Raw genomic sequence first — 16,341 nt, 5'->3', positions numbered from 1 at the left:
AGTGGCAGTCGTGTGTGGATTCAGGCTCCGAGTTCTGGTGCACTATGCACCGTCCCATTGGACTTTATCTCAAAAAGATATACTTAAAGAAAAACTTATTAAGGATTTCAAGACGGTGAATGTGGAGCACAAAACTCCAAGCGCTGGGCCCTTTTGAAATTCGAGCCCTGTGCCACTGTACTGGTCACACGTTCGTGAAGCTGGCCCTGCACCTGTCACAGAGTGGGGGGCGAACACGCATCTCTGCCCTGGTCCCTGAACACAAGATGGCGGTGGCAACACTGTCCGTGGGAACTTTAGGAGGAAGTTCTTGGAAAGAGTAGAAAGTGAAGCCAGGTGGTATGGAGTCAGGTCGGGGAGCGAAGGCACAGGCAGTGGAATGGATGGACAAGATCTATCCCACCCTAGGACTCCCTGAGATCGGACCTGAGGTCCTGCTGGCACACGGTGGGACTCCGTACACCATTTGTAATATTTGTGTAAAGGTGACTGCAATTGTGTTCAAAGGATGTTCAAGCTGAAACTCCGGTGAATTTGCACCTCAGTCTTTTCCTCCAGTCTATTGGCTTATCAGCCATTGAGACCATCAGAATTTCCTCTTTGTTTCTGATATCCTTGATGTGTGCTTGTCACATAGAAGGTGCTCAGCAAATGTCAGCTGAATGAATCAACGACTGAAGAATGGAAATAAGCACCCACACATGTTCAAACATCACATTCAAGGTAATTCAATCCAGTTAATACTCTACTTGCTTTAATTCCTAGTACTATGAATATACTGTATTTCCTTTTTTTCCCTTGCTAAATTATGGGTCTCAGTAAGGAAGTAATTCCTTCTGAGAATCAAAAAAAAAAAAAAAAAAAATGTGCAAATCAAATTTTGGAACGTCCATTGTGGTTTGGAGTCTGCATGTGTGCACCAATGAAGTGAGTGCTACGTGAACAAAATAACCAGGCATCAAATCCAACAGTTACTTAGTATCACATCAAGTAATGGTTTGCATTAATTTATCCAGTGTTATAAATCTTTGTGGACAATTTGGTCAATAACTTTGAAGTAATAAGACAGGAGTGAACTGTGAATATGAGTGTGGGTCCTTGGAATCTGCACATGGTCTCAGAAATCTAAGTGACAGCAGCACCCATGATACTCATTCTTATCTCTAACCCATTTCTTAATTCTCCCTTTTGGGAGAGATTAAGGTAGAGATGTTAAGACAGAATGTTGGGAGAAGAAATTTCCGTTCCCTCCTTTTCCTTTGCACCTGCTGGGAATCTGCTCTTGAGATTAATGGCCAGTGACAAAGAGTGCACCTGTCAGGCTTTATTCTCTTCAGATAAAGCTGGTCGTAGGAAAGATTCTCAACTTGGTGATGTTTCCTACCAGTGATCTCAGTCTCCCCTTTCTCTCTTTATCTTGAGTACTTAGTGTTGTAATGGTTTTTCTACTGTACTTGATCAAAGAATGTTTGCAAGATGTGATGAATAAAGCAGTTAACTAGAGTTAAGAGACTTGAGTTCAAGGTCAAGTTCTGTATCTTACTGGTTACATAACCTTGAGAAAATCACATTATCTCTCTGAGTCTCCACTTCTTCATCTGTAAAATTGCTATATTGATACCATCTTGTGAATTATATACGTTTATAATGTAACATTATGATCTTTTTATATATGAACCCTTTAAACATTTTATAAACATACATACTGAGTGACAAATTTGATGCGTTAGCTTTTCCATGTTCATATTAAATTTAAGAGAGAATTATTATCTTTGCCTAGTCCAGAGAAGTTGTCTGTTATCTATGAACCCAAAAAAACATTTAAATTGCTTTAAAGACATTTAAATTTCTTTAATAGCTAAAGAAAGAGACTGAAATTTTAATACTGGGAATGCATTTATTTGCTTCATATGTTTGTTGACAGAAAAGATGGCACCCTTAAATGGGGTAGTTAAATGTAGTTTAATAAAGGAACTATTTGTGAAGTTGTGGGCTGGACTGAAAAAAAGAAAAACAACAAAGGATGACACGCCTCAGGACTAGCAAATGCAGGAAATTCTTAGCATCCTAGACCTCAAGGGCAACGCGAATTGGAACCCATGAAAAAACGTCACCATTGCTTTCACTGTGGCTGTGATTATAGGAGAGGGATGCCAAGCAGGTGCTCTGGCCTTTGTAGTATGACAAAACCACTGCCAATCTGCAGCCTGGCAAGGGTTAGCAGGGAGATAAATACTAGGACCTCACTCTCCTTCCACGTGCTAATACTTCCCATGGGCCAAATCCAACTGGAAGTCAGAAGAAGCCTGTGCAACTGATGGAGTTCAGCCTCCCAGGGCACAGAGCAGGATGGATAAAAACAGAGTGTGGAAATGAAGGGGAAATAGAAAATCTCTTGCATCTACAACATTCATTCTTTTTTTTTTTTTTTTTTTTTCGGTACGCGGGCCTCTCACTGTTGTGTCCTCTCCTGTTGCGGAGCACGGGATCCGGACGCGCAGGCTCAGCGGCCATGGCTCACGGGCCCAGCCGCTCCGCGGCATGTGGCATCTTCGCGGACAGGGGCACAAACCCGTGTCCCCTGCATCGGCAGGCGGACTCTCAACCACTGCGCCACCAGGGAAGCCCTACAACATTCATTTTGTTAAAAATATTTCTCCTTAAAGCAAATTTCAATCCTCTCCCCGATGCATATTTCCCTTTGTTCATCTCTAAGAAAAACATACTAAGTAATGGTTGAAGACACGTAACTTCTGTTTCTCGTGCTGAATTTTTTCAACTACATTTCAGCCTTTCCTCTCTGTCTCAGTTTAAAAATATTTTAATCTTTTCCTGTATAAGGCATAGATACAACTGGACTTGCTCCAATATCTGTAAAAGAAGTTCTCGCTTCTTGAAACAGTAATTATTAAGAAAAGTTTTCACTGTCACAAACTTGGTGATATTTCATGGCATACAGCACTAGCTAACTGTGAATTTGTTTGGGAGTTTTGTTTTTTTTTCCCCAAAAGTCAGTATTCAGTAGCTTATACCAGTATTAGATTAAGGTACGGGTTTTTTTAATGGAGATGCTTGGTTTTCTCAGAATGATAGGTGGAAATATAAACACATGTACATTGAATACTGCATTTGTTTACAAGAGTTTAATAGATTACCTTTGAGGAGTTGTCATTGTTATTGTTGAACTATATCGTTGAAACAATCCTTGGATACATTGCTTCCATTTTAAGTGTTTATGTTAAGATGATATGAACAGAAAAATGTAACTACCCACTAGCAAATTTGCAGGTAGAAAATATCTTCATTGGATTTTCTAAAAGTTAGGCAATGGAAATTATTAATTACTTGAACTTGAAAAGAGAAAACATACTTATGGCCTCCTTATTTCTTCCCTCTGACACTGTAGCTTATTAGATTGCTTTGTAATGAATGCATAGCAGTGACAAAGAGGAAACACATTTAACCTTTTCATCCACATCTAAATTCATTTCCATTTTCTCCTTGGCCCTTGAGGAGTGACTAACAGCAGTAATTATTTTTTCTTGCCATCTGAAAATGTGTTTCTATTTTCCTTTAAACTTTGATGTGGAAATCACTGCTTCTGTGTAACTGGGGACTCTAGCTAGAAATACCATTTGACAAAATGCTGAGCTGAAAATTAACCTGAAAATAGCAGATGAAGTCATTTTTATTAAGTCTAAGTTTGGTGAGGATGAAAAATGCAATGATGGATTTTGTGTATCTCAAATCACTTCATTCGTCTTAAGCCCAAGATGGAGTCTGTTTTCCTGCTTTAAATGTGATGAACTCTTAAGTTTGAGGTACACTCAATTCCTAAAAATTAATTTTAACGGCTCTTTCCTCTGTCTAAAAGGGCACAAAACAATCTCACTGTCATCTTAAAACCTAATAAAACTATTAGATATAAAGTGATACACATAATTTTTATAAGATAAAGAATTAGTATAAGGCAGTTTACAAAAAGCAAATGATATGGTTACGATAGAAAATTTATGATATGGTTATGATAGAAAATATATACTTTAGTGGGCTTTTAAAGTCATGGTTTAGGATATATTCTCCACTGAATCCACCACTAATTGATTAATCAATCATGAATTAACCATTAAATGTCTGTCTTGTGTAGAATACTGTACCTCCCTCACCCTGGAATAATACAACAGGTTGATAATTTGATGTATTTTACAATGAACAGAGAAAAATGTTCATTACTAAAAATGTAAGGTTTGATAAGAATAAAATGAGAATAAAAGATCACATGATGATAATCAGCAATTATCATGATTATTTGTTAAAATTATTATTACTTTCAAATTATTTAAGAAATTCTGTGTATAATTTAAAGAATATTAATGTTAGAATCAAAGACATGTGGATTTAAATTCAGGCTTAAATATTTATCACCTGTGAGGTATTGGGTTATTCAAATTTTCTGGGTCTCTTTTCTTATCTGTAGCATGTTGTAAATAAAACTTACCTCATGTGGTTTTTGTGAGGATTAAGTGATACAATACCTCCAAGAGTGCCTGGAACAAAGCAGAAATGCAAAACATGCAAAAAATGCAAAAAATTTTTTCTGCCTGCCTTTTTGTTTTCTTTAAATTCAGAAGCCATAGAAAATTATAAGAGCAAATTAGATAAAAAATAACTATTATAAAAGGGCATGTATTATGAAAATGTTAGAACAAGAGGAATCTACTAAAAATCATTTATGTTTGCTTGTTTATTTAATAAATACTTATTTAATATTTACCATGTGACAGGCACCAATCTAAGTACTTTATAAATATTTATTCATTTAACTCATATAACAACTCTATGAGGTAGGTACAATTATTATTTTCCATTTTTAAAATAAGGAAACTGAAGCACAGAGAGGTTAAATAACTTGCCCAAGGTTACACAGCTAAAAAGTGCCATATTAAAATAAAGAAAGCAGGTATTTTGTTTCCAGAGTTCATGCTTTTAACTACTACATTGTGCTACGTACTTATGTGAGGAAGATGAAAATAACAACAATAATTATGGCTAACATTAACATTTTACTTAACTTGCACTGTCTAAGCACCATATATTACAAGCGTATGAGATAGGCAATAATAATTATTCTGTCTTAAAGGTGAGCAATGTAGAAGCACAGAGATGGTAAGCAACTATTCTTTCTTAGAGTAGAAGGTTAAAGGAGTGTACTTTTACACAAAACTTGTTTCAGTACCATAAACATTTTGTGTGTGTTAGGTTTTTTTTTAACTTTTGATTTTATATTGGAGCACAGCCGATTAACAACGTTGTGAGAGTTTCAGGTGCACAGCAAAGTGACTCAGCCGTACATATACCTGGATCCATTCTCCCACAAACTCCCCTCCCATCCAGGCTGCCACATAACATTGAGCGGAGTTTCCTATACAGTAGATCCTTGCTCTTATCCATTTTAAATGTAGCAGTGTGTACATGTCAGTCCCAAACTCCCTAACTATCCCTTCCCCTCACCCTTCCCTCCGGTAACCATAAGTTCGTTCTCTAAGTCTGTGAGCTGTCTCTGTTTTGTAAATAAGTTCATTTGTATCATTTCTTTTTAGATTCCGCATATAAGCGATATCATACGATATTTCTCTTTCTCTGTCTGACTTACTTCACTCAGTATGACAATCTCTAGGTCCACCCATGTTGCTGCAAATGGCATTATTTCATTCTTTTTAATGGCTAAGATTCCACTGTGTATATGTACCATATCTTCTTTATCCATTCCTCTGTTGATGGACATTTAGGTTGCTTCCATGTCCTGGCTATTGTGAACAGTGCTGCAATGAACATTGGGGTGCATGTATCCTTTCAGCCCATGTTTTTCTCCAGATATATGCCCAGGAGTGGGATTGCAGGGTCATATGGTAGCTCAATTTTCAGTTTTTTAAGGAACCTCCATACCGTTCCCCGTAGTGGCTGCACCAATTTACGTTCCCACCAACAGTGCAGGAGGGTTCCCTTCTCTCCACACCCTCTCCAGCATTTATTGTTTGTGGATTTTTTGATGATAGACATTTTGATTGGTGTGAGGTGATACCTTGTTGTAGCTTTGATTTGCATTTCTCTAATAATTAGCAATGTTGAACATCTTTTCATGTGCCTATTGGCCATCTGTATGTCTTCTTTGGAGAAATGTCTATTTAGATCTTCTGCCCATTTTTTGATTGGGTTGTTTGTTTTGCTTATATTAAGCCACATGTGCTGTTTGTAAATTTTGGAGACTAATCCCTTTTTGGTCACATCATTTGCAATTATTTTCTCCCAATCTGTGGGTTGTCTTTTTGTTTTGTTTATGGTTTCCTTTGCTGTGCAAAAGCTTTTGAGTTTAATTGTGCCATAAACATTTGATTAGATGAAAAAAAATATTGCTTCTCTTCAAGTCTTAACCACATTTATGATATCCACTTGATGATCACTTTTCTGTGAAAAAAGACTAGTTGGTCCAGGATGCTTATACATTTTCAGTCTTCTGAAAACCTCTACTGGTCACCAGCAGAGACGACAGGACTCTGTTTACACTTGACATGATACTGTTGCTGTAGCAACCTGATACCCAGAGAAGCCTCTGCCATTCTCTCCTTACAGTAACCCAGAGAGCTCCATTTTTACCCTTAGCAAGCATGTCTGGGACCGCACCACTGGTAGGTATATTTATATGTACCTGTCGATTCAATTTGTCTAAAAACAAGTCCCATTCAACCCCTAAAATGCTCTTCAATCTGTTTTATTTTTCGCACAATCTGTTCATGCCCTAACCATTTATTTTATAAGTAGTCCCCTCTGCCTTTAAATTTCTTCCCTTGCCCCCTAATTCATCTTTCTATTGCTACCAACATTATATTTTCAAAACATAGGTGGTGTTTTTGTTAGTTTCTTTCTGTTTTCAAATATCTACTATGGGATGATGTCCAAATCTCTTGATATGGCAGATTAGAGATGCAGAGATGATGTGCCAGTAAATAACAAAGATGTACAGTGTATTACTGTTGGACTGTAACATGATTTTTTGACATTATAGAGATTACTAACTCCAAATAATCTAAAACGATGACCTTGAAAGAAAGTGTTTATCTGGGGTAGAAAACAGTAAGTAACCATGAGTTTAACTGTAAATTATATTCATGGATTATTCCTACCTCAAGTGCTTACACGACATGGTTAGTTTTGTAAATGTTTATCTTGAAATAAATATAGACTGTCACACTTGGTGGCTAAATTTTTTGGTAGAATAACTATCAGCAAGTAATACAATGTAAATAATGAGTTGATAATAAGAAGATTTGTATTAGGAAAGTAAGTGATTGATGATTTTCCAATATTGTTCTAGTTAGAAAGTGTAATTATGCAGTGGGGAGGAGTTTTCAAGACTTTGGAAAAGTGCTTCTGCAACTTTATACAACCCACACTCCAACTCTGACTGTGAAATGGCTGTTCAGTTTGAATTCTCAATCCACAGAACAAGTCATTATGAAAAACTGAAAAAAAGGAACCCGCACCCCGTCATGTTCTTAGCAAAACCACATCGCATGCACTCAGGCTACAGGGTTCCAAATAGTCCAAGCTATTTCAGAACAACAGTGTCTATTTTTCATTTTGAATTACTGCAATTTCAGTAGCAGCTGTTGCACTGAAAATTATAATGGTCAACGTTTAATCAGTGCAATGTTCCCCCCCGCTTCATCAATCAATCATTTGCTTCAGCTACCGTAAAAATCTCAAACTTTAGTTAACAGTAACTTTAAAAGCCTCATTAGAATCTAGCCCGACCTACTGATCTCCCATGATTTCCCACGGCTTCCTAACATGCAGTCTGGGCTCTGTTTCAGCAGTTCCCTTAACACCAGCCTCCCTTTGCTTTTCCTTACTTCGCACATCTTGAAAACCATCTGTTTTTCCCCTACGCTGTACAAACACTGTCTTTTTTGACATCAAACGCTAGTCTCACCTCCTCAAGAAAGTTATCTTTGCTTATGCTAATTTAGTTTTATATGATTTCCCCATATCTAGACTTCTAAATTTCATCTTGAACAGTACTTCCTGGTCTTGTCTCCCTAACTTGATTGTAAATTTAGAGAAGCAAGAATCATCTCATATTTTTCTAGTTCCTTTGCTGTATATGACTCCATACAAGTGTCTCTATAAAAGAAATATCTTGGAATATCATTGTGTGTTAATACAACATTCATTTCTCTTTCTTCTGAGTTTCTATAATACTTCACATAAACTTAGGTTTTTATTCTGAGGGTCTAGACCTAGTATACTATAGTTATTTTTATACGTCTCAGCCTTCCTAAGGAGCTTAAGTTCATTCAGTCATGGCAATAATTCTTTGAGCACCTACTCTATACTCCAGGCAGTGTGCTAGGCACTGGAGAAAACAAAATGAGCAAACACCTGCCATCAAAGAGTTAATAGTCTAGTGACCTTTTGTGAGTGAAAGGCAATTACATGAGGTAGGATGGGGGATGCAGCAAACTTGTGGAAAGGGCTGGGGGACCTCAGAGGAGAGAACCACTGACCTTATTCAGTATGGGAAGGGCAAAATGATTGAGCTGGGTATTAAACAAGAGCAAGCCTTCACCAGTAGAAGAGTTAGTTAAGGGGAAGTATATTTAAGTAAGAACAATAACTAATGCAAACTCCCAGATGTAAGAAACAAGCATGGTGTGTTTAGGGAACAGCAAGCAGTTGGATGAGAAGGGAGGGTAGTGATGAAAGAGAAGGTTGAGATGGCAGATTGGAATCAGAATACTGTTCACTGATCAAGGATTGCTTGATCCTTGTGGAATTTGGCTATGGCTGCCCGAGAAATGAAAAATCACATAAATCTAGAGTAACAACTCAGACCTGGTGATCAGAATCGTCAAAGGTGGAGTGAAAAGTACTCTGTACAATAATATCGTAACAGTTTTCAAGAGATTGATTGGGATTTCAATCACTCTCTTTCTCCTTCTTAGTATTTTGGCCTGAACAATTCCAATTTCCAATGCCTCTACCCTACTTTCTTCTTAAATGTCATCCTATACGTACACTTGTACTTACATCTATACCAATATAGAATATATGATGATGATACATATTTGTTGAGCACCTGATACATGCAAGGCACTCTACTTATCTGTTTTCATTATCACCCTTATAATCAGACCTACGATACAAATCACTTACTGAGTACCAAGAGGTTAATTACCTTGCTCAAGTTCACACAGCTACTAGATAGTAGAGCTAGGATTTGAAACAAATCAACCTGACTCCAGAAACCTTACTCTAAATCACTGTCAGCACCCTGCCAAGTACAGAGCAGACTTTGTCACCATGCCAGGTTATGGATAAACTTTCCAGATTGTAACCACCAAGTGGGGTCTTCATTAGAGACTTACCTAAGCCTGGGAGGTGACCTGAAATAACACAGTGGGAAGAAGGACAGAGAGCAAATACATACAAAAAACTTGTTTCTCTCTCTAACTACCTTTATACTCGGGCAAGCAGGTCCTGACAATATCTTTGTGCTAAGTGACAATCTGACTTGAAGCTGAGAGTAAATCAAGAGACCCCTCTCTCCAAATAGAAGACTCTGACATCAGACTGGGAATCTCCAAGTTAGGTGTTAGTAGGTGACCACAGAATTCAGCTTCAGGACTTTGAGCAATTTTTAACTGAAGGTTTGCCACTAAAATGTTTCTGGATTCAACTTGTATGTGGATGCTTCATGTTTGAAGACCTTCTCGTATCACCATATCTTCTACTTATACCTAATTGTTCTCTGTGTTAATCAGAGGGGTGTCAGTTTATGGAATAGCCAGATATAGCAATTCCAGCAAGATTAGTAGGTACAGGATACTAAGTATGTTCAGCAGAGGAAGTTTCTAATTTGATAAACTCAAAATTAAGGGAGAGAAAGATTTTTAAAATATGTAAACATAATCATCAGAAAGACACATTTCTTATGGTTAATAATGCTACATTATTCTCAGGCCACTCTGCATTTATCAGTATTTTTTCTCTTCTTTCATAGAAAATAAGACGTTTAGCTGGGCAACATGGCCATCAGAATGAAGACTACGTTTCCCAACCTCCCTTGCAGGAAGTAATGACCATGTGACCAAGATCTGGCCAACGGGATGAGAATAGGAATACATTGCAGCTTTTCCTTTCATCTTATCCTGCTCATTTTATACAGCTGCTTGGAACTAGGATGGGAGGCTGAAGTTCTATCTCATATTATGAATAGCAAGGTCACAGCCTAAGGTTCATGGTATAAAAAGCTGGAATAAGCCTGGGTCCCTGAGAACCTTTTGGGCAATACCTTCACCTCATTCCTGGATTGCCTGCATCCACGACATTTTTTTTAATGTGAGAAAAAACAAACCTATATTTTTTAGCACTCTGTTATTTGTTTGTTTGTTTTTTTTACTTGAAGCACAACTTAATCCTAATTGAAACAGATTAAGGACTAACGTTCAGAAAACAAAGAATTTTATCGTACCAAGAAAAATATATAAAATAATCTAACACTGCAATTATCAAAGACAAATAGATAAGCTAACAATGGATATACAGGATGCCAAAATGTGTTCATTCAGTGATTAAAATCATTTTAATCTTTCATTTTTTATTGTGAACTTTGTCCTACATAGAATAAAGGACACGTACACACGCGCATAGTTTAAAGAATTAAAATAAAATGAGCACCTATAGACCCATTACTGAGATGAATAAGTAAAGCAAGCACTGTCAGTATCTTTGAAGCCTTGTGTATGCTTCTCCGTAATACATTATGCTCCCTCTCTCTACACCCCAGAGGCAACTTCTTCCCTGACTTTGTGGTTATCACGAAATTGCATCGCCTGCAATGTATTATTCTCCTCAAATAATGTTGGAAAAGATTGTTTAGATTTGTTTTTAGCCTGACGCAAAGAAAATCATACCAGTTTTTTATTGTTAGTATTGAAAGAGAAAAGAAAACACAGAATTGACTAATTCAGATTCAACACTTCCAATCAATGTTTTGGCATCATGAAGTCACCAAGAGTTTGCCCCAAGGTTGGATGAGTCTTAAGACTTTTCCAGTTTCAAAGTTCTTCAAATAATAGTCATTGATTAGTATGAACAACTCCTGATGCGTATTTCATACAATAATAAGTGATTTTTGATTTGAACCATTTAGATTTCATTTATAGATACCATGTAAAACATGAGAATATGCTCTAAAGACATGTCATTGCCATAGCTCCCATGTTTTCTTTTTCTTTTTTCAGAATTTAAAGCAAGGATATATAATTATAATTGTGTTTATATTTAAATTCATAAATATTGTTTTCTCCATCATTATGGAAATACTGGATTCACATATTTATTAATGGTTTTAGGAGACAAAAGACATGACAAAGTGAAATTTCTACTATCTGGTCGGTCTGAATCCCCTAAGATAGGACATATTTTTTTCCTGATATTTGCCCCTATTTGTACCTTAACATTTGTGCCTAATTGAAGGAGTGTAACACTGGTTTTATAAATCAAATTATTACTGAGATTCTTTATGTACACAGTACTATAAATATGCATGTGTACGAATCTCTCATTTGTGTCAAGTCATAATCATTTTGGTTTCAATAAAAAGGGAGTGACAACTGCTTAGGAAGCAACTTGCTTTTATTAAAACTGGCATATTTGCCGTTAAATTAAGCACCTCTTTTGCGATTTATAATGTTAATAATTTCACTATTTTGACGATGGGGTATTTATTTTCCATATTTAACATTTGGAACTGTTATGTAAGCAGCTGACTCGTCATGGGATTTAATCTGAGCACTCAGTGTGCTTGCAATCTCATGGAAGACTTAAGACAAGGAAACAAATTAAATGAATATAAGACCTTAACAAATAGGCATATGAATCAATAATAAATAGAATTTATTACTAAGAATATCGATGAACCAGAGCATCTCATTCTATCTGGATGCTGAATTAAAGTTTGTTCAACTTATGGTAATTACTAAAATACCTTCTCTTTTTTTGAATCAAGATATATATATATATATATATATATATATATCTATCTCATATATGCCTGAGGGCCAAGAAACACATATAAAATGTTTTGTACTTTGTCAACATTGAAGGAAGAAACGTGATTATCATAGACTACGACATATCCATTGTTCATTGCAGTGATGTTGACGTGACATATTGTTAGAGAATCACTTGAATGGTTATAAGTTACACGCCTCTCAGTTTGTGTTATCATAACTAGTCCTTAGCCATAGGCAGCCAGATGCCCTATTTCTGTCCAGATCACTGGTTTTCTAAAGATCTAAAAGCTGCCCCTAAGCAGTCTCTACCTTCCCCACATTCTAATAAAATAGGTTAAACACAAAAATACCTGTGATGTAGGATAAAATCGAGAAGTCTTGTATCCTGTGTTTCGGTTTGAACCCTGACTCTGTCAAGTATAACAAGCTGTGCGATCTTTCAATAATTGTTTAAGCCCTTTGTGCCTCTGTCTCTTCATCTCTTCAAGGTGGGGAAAAAGTTACATCTAATGAGACTGTTGTGAGAATTAAATGAGATAACACAGGTTAAGTCCTTAGAGAAGAACTCAGCACATAACAAGCACTAAAAACAACCCAGCATTATTTTCATCCCAAGTTACACTTATAATTTATAGGTAAGCAAATGAGTCTAGAAATCTTTTACTTGAGATATCAAAGTAAATCGTGGGCCGATATGGGTAGATACAGTAAGTTCCCATCTGTGGTCTTAATAATATGCTCACCTCTATTTTATTTCTGAGAATTAAATTCCTCACAATACTAGGAATTATGGCACTGGACATTTAAAAATTCAGCTTTATCTATATTTTGCTTACTTAGTATCAGAAGTACTTCATAAACATTTCAACCCTATCAACTTTTCAGAGTGACAAGGCAGGGCTGTCGTAGTCATCCTTGTTTCCACATGATTAGCCCCTCTTACAGATAGTAGGTATTCAAAAAGTGTTAGTCGAATGAGTACAATCAGGCCTCTGTACCCTCGGGTTCTGTATCCCGGGATTCAAACAATCTCGGATCAAAAATATTTGGAGAAAAAAAAATTTCAGAAAAGTTCCAAAAAGCAAAATTTGAATTTGCTTAGTGCTGGCAACGATTTACATAGTATTTACAACTATTTATGTAGCATTTACATTGCATTAGGTATTATAAGTAATCTAGGGATGATTTAAAGTATACGGGATGTAGGTGGGAGATATGCAGATACTACGTCATTTCTATAAGGGACTTGAGCATCTTCATATTTTGTGGCAGCTGCGGAGATCCTGGAACTAATGCACCGTGGATACCAAGGAATGATTGTAAATTCTTATTCATGGTCTATCTGCTTAGCAATGACAAGTGATGATCTGAAAGCATTTCTTGTTTCCTCATCCCAGTGCCCTTCAGGTGATTAGGTCTACCAGTATATATGCATTAACGGTTTTAAATTTTACATTATTCTCACCTATATAAAAATTCTGGATTTCTCCATGAAAATCATATAACTTCAGATTATTCTATAAAGTAAATACAAAAAGAATGCCTTGTCATTAAAACAAGCAGCAGAATTTAATGACATCAGAGCACTGATTTGGAGACCGCATTCGTTATTCTAAGCGTCCAACAGAGCCTGCTGACGCTCTCTATGTAACAATTTAGAGCAGTAGGAGTGTATCAGATTTATTTCAACTATTTGGTTTGCTTGAAATAGTTGAAGTAAAAAGTGAGACTAGGGCTTCCTTGGTGGCACAGTGGTTGAGAGTCCGCCTGCCGATGCAGGGAACACGGGTTCGTGCCCCGGTCCGGGAAGATCCCACGTGCCGCGGAGCGGCTGGGCCCGTGAGCCATGGCCGCTGAGCCTGCGCGTCCGGAGCCTGTGCTCCGCAACGGGAGAGGCCACAACAGTGAGAGGCCCGCATACCGCAAAACAAAAACAAAAACAAAACAAAACAAAATACTCAGAGCTCAGTGTGGAAATGTGTCTTCATTAGATCAGTTCTGTGCATGATGTGGGCTATTGTTTCCAGCTATATAACACTAAGCCTTGTTCTCCGGCCCTCCTGTTGATTCTGTGAAATGCCTAATTCTTTTTTCAACTCACATTAATCAAAGCCAAATTCTGTTGCTATTCAATAACACATAACGGTGATATACTTGTCATTTTGAAGTTGTTCTTCTCAGCAAACATCGTTTATAGCTCCTTCCCTGCATTACTATAGGACATAGAATTTAACGGATTGCATAAATCAAAGGGGAACAGCCCAAACACTAAGGTTGGCCAGGAGAGATAAAACCAGTGAGCAGAGCCATAGACCTGTGGTGATTACAGCAGGTGGCTAAGGATGGATGAAATAAGAAGATGCATTCCTCTACAGTTTCCTCTTAAACTGAAACTTGAGAAGTTCATGAGCAGAGTCTGAAAGGAGAGGCTCTGAAATCAGAGAGCAATGGCGAGCAGAGATAACGTGGGATGAGACTAACACACATACAATATGTTCAGCGGAACTAAAAGTGTAAGGAAAAGAGAAATAGAAACTAACAAGCATAGGATGTTAGAGGAGCTCCGTTAGGGTCAGAGCTCCTCAAGGTCTGTGGCTTGTAACACTTTATCTCTAGCAAATAGCACTGGGCTTCACACTCATTAAACAGTTTGTTCTCAGGAAATACTTTCTAATCTAAGGATTGTTCTGGTTGGTGTCTAAATAAAAATATAAAGTGAAAAATAAGAAACAAACATAAAATATTTTCTTGTTGCCTGTCCTTTGATGAGGAAATATGAAAGCTTATATCAGTAGCCCACAAAAATGATATATGATTTCACTGAATGTATTATATAAGTGTAAAGTGCAGTTAGTCCTCATTAGTTTATATAGATTCTGTTAACTAATCTCCAGCACAGTGTTTTCTAAAAATCAGTACGTAAATAAATGCAGAGAGAAAGCAAACGGCAGAGAGAAAAAGAAGGAAAGAAAGAAAGACAGAAAGAAAGAACGAAGAAAAAAAAGGGATGAAAGAAGGAAGGGAAGGAAGAAGAGCACTTACATCTTTTTTTTTTTTTTTTTTTTTTTGTGGTACGCGGGCCTCTCACTGTTGTGGCCTCTCCAGTTGCGGAGCACAGGCTCCGGACGCGCAGGCTCAGCAGCCATGGCTCACAGGCCCAGCCGCTCCGCAGCATGTGGGGTCTTCCCGGACCGGGGCACAAACCCATGTCCCCTGCATCGGCAGGCGGACTCTCAACCACTGCGCCACCAGGGAAGCCCCACTTACATCTTTTGAGGCAGGCAAGTGACAGTGCCCACAGGACTAGCCATGACTCTCATGGCTCTCACTGGGGCCATCTCTTTGTCCCAGAACCCTTTGCTAGCTCTAGTGCGCTGGATGAATAGTCTGTTTGAAACAACTACTTATTTAGCTCAGGGCTGAATTCAGGGAAGGTAGTAGCTGAATGACACTTAGCATTGCCTTTGACAGAGAATGAAGGAATTAAAAAATAACTAAAAAAAAGCAACATCAAAAAATAGCAAAGCCTACTGACAGATCTCTAGCATTTGGAGTTTTGAAATTTCTATTTCACACTTAAAAGAACCAAAGTAATGTAGAGCCTTAAAGAAGTTAGTTATCTCTACATTATCTCTAAATTTGGTGCTTCTTTTTTTTTTTTGGTACGTTTTTAAATGACCTTGACTTAGAAAAATTGTGTTCAGTTAGGTTTATTTCTGAAATCCCGTTTTCCTTCAATATATTGGGCCGGCCCAAAAGTCCATTCGGGAACCTGAACAACACGATACATCAAAACATAAGCTCCTGGAGGACAAAAGTCTTCTTTATATGTTTGTCTCTATATTCCAACTGTCTAGGATAGGGCTTGATACGGCAGGTGCCTAAAAAATTAGTTAAATGAACTAATAAATGAAGGGAACTTCTCTTTTGTCCTCAGTAAGCTGCTATTGTCTATATTTTGATTTTATGACAAGATCTAAAATCACTTGAATGAAGGTATAAATGGCTGAACAGTAGTTTAAAATAATTCCCTTACTAAGGGTATATTATTTGCCTTGGTAATGTAGCATGTTATTTTGTTTCTAATGAAAAGTATAAAATATGATAAAGATGCTAAACTTTTAGTTATAAGCCAACACTATATATGTGTATATTTATTACGTGAAAGCATAAATGTAGAATAGTTCCCAGATGTTAAAAACAGGTTGGGAGTGGGACAAGAAAAGGAAAGAGAAATTTTGATATGGTGATATTTTTCTTCACT

This window comes from Phocoena phocoena, chromosome 18, assembly GCF_963924675.1.
Source record: "Phocoena phocoena chromosome 18, mPhoPho1.1, whole genome shotgun sequence".
Taxonomy (NCBI): domain Eukaryota; kingdom Metazoa; phylum Chordata; class Mammalia; order Artiodactyla; family Phocoenidae; genus Phocoena; species Phocoena phocoena.
This window is presented reverse-complemented; position numbering follows the sequence as displayed.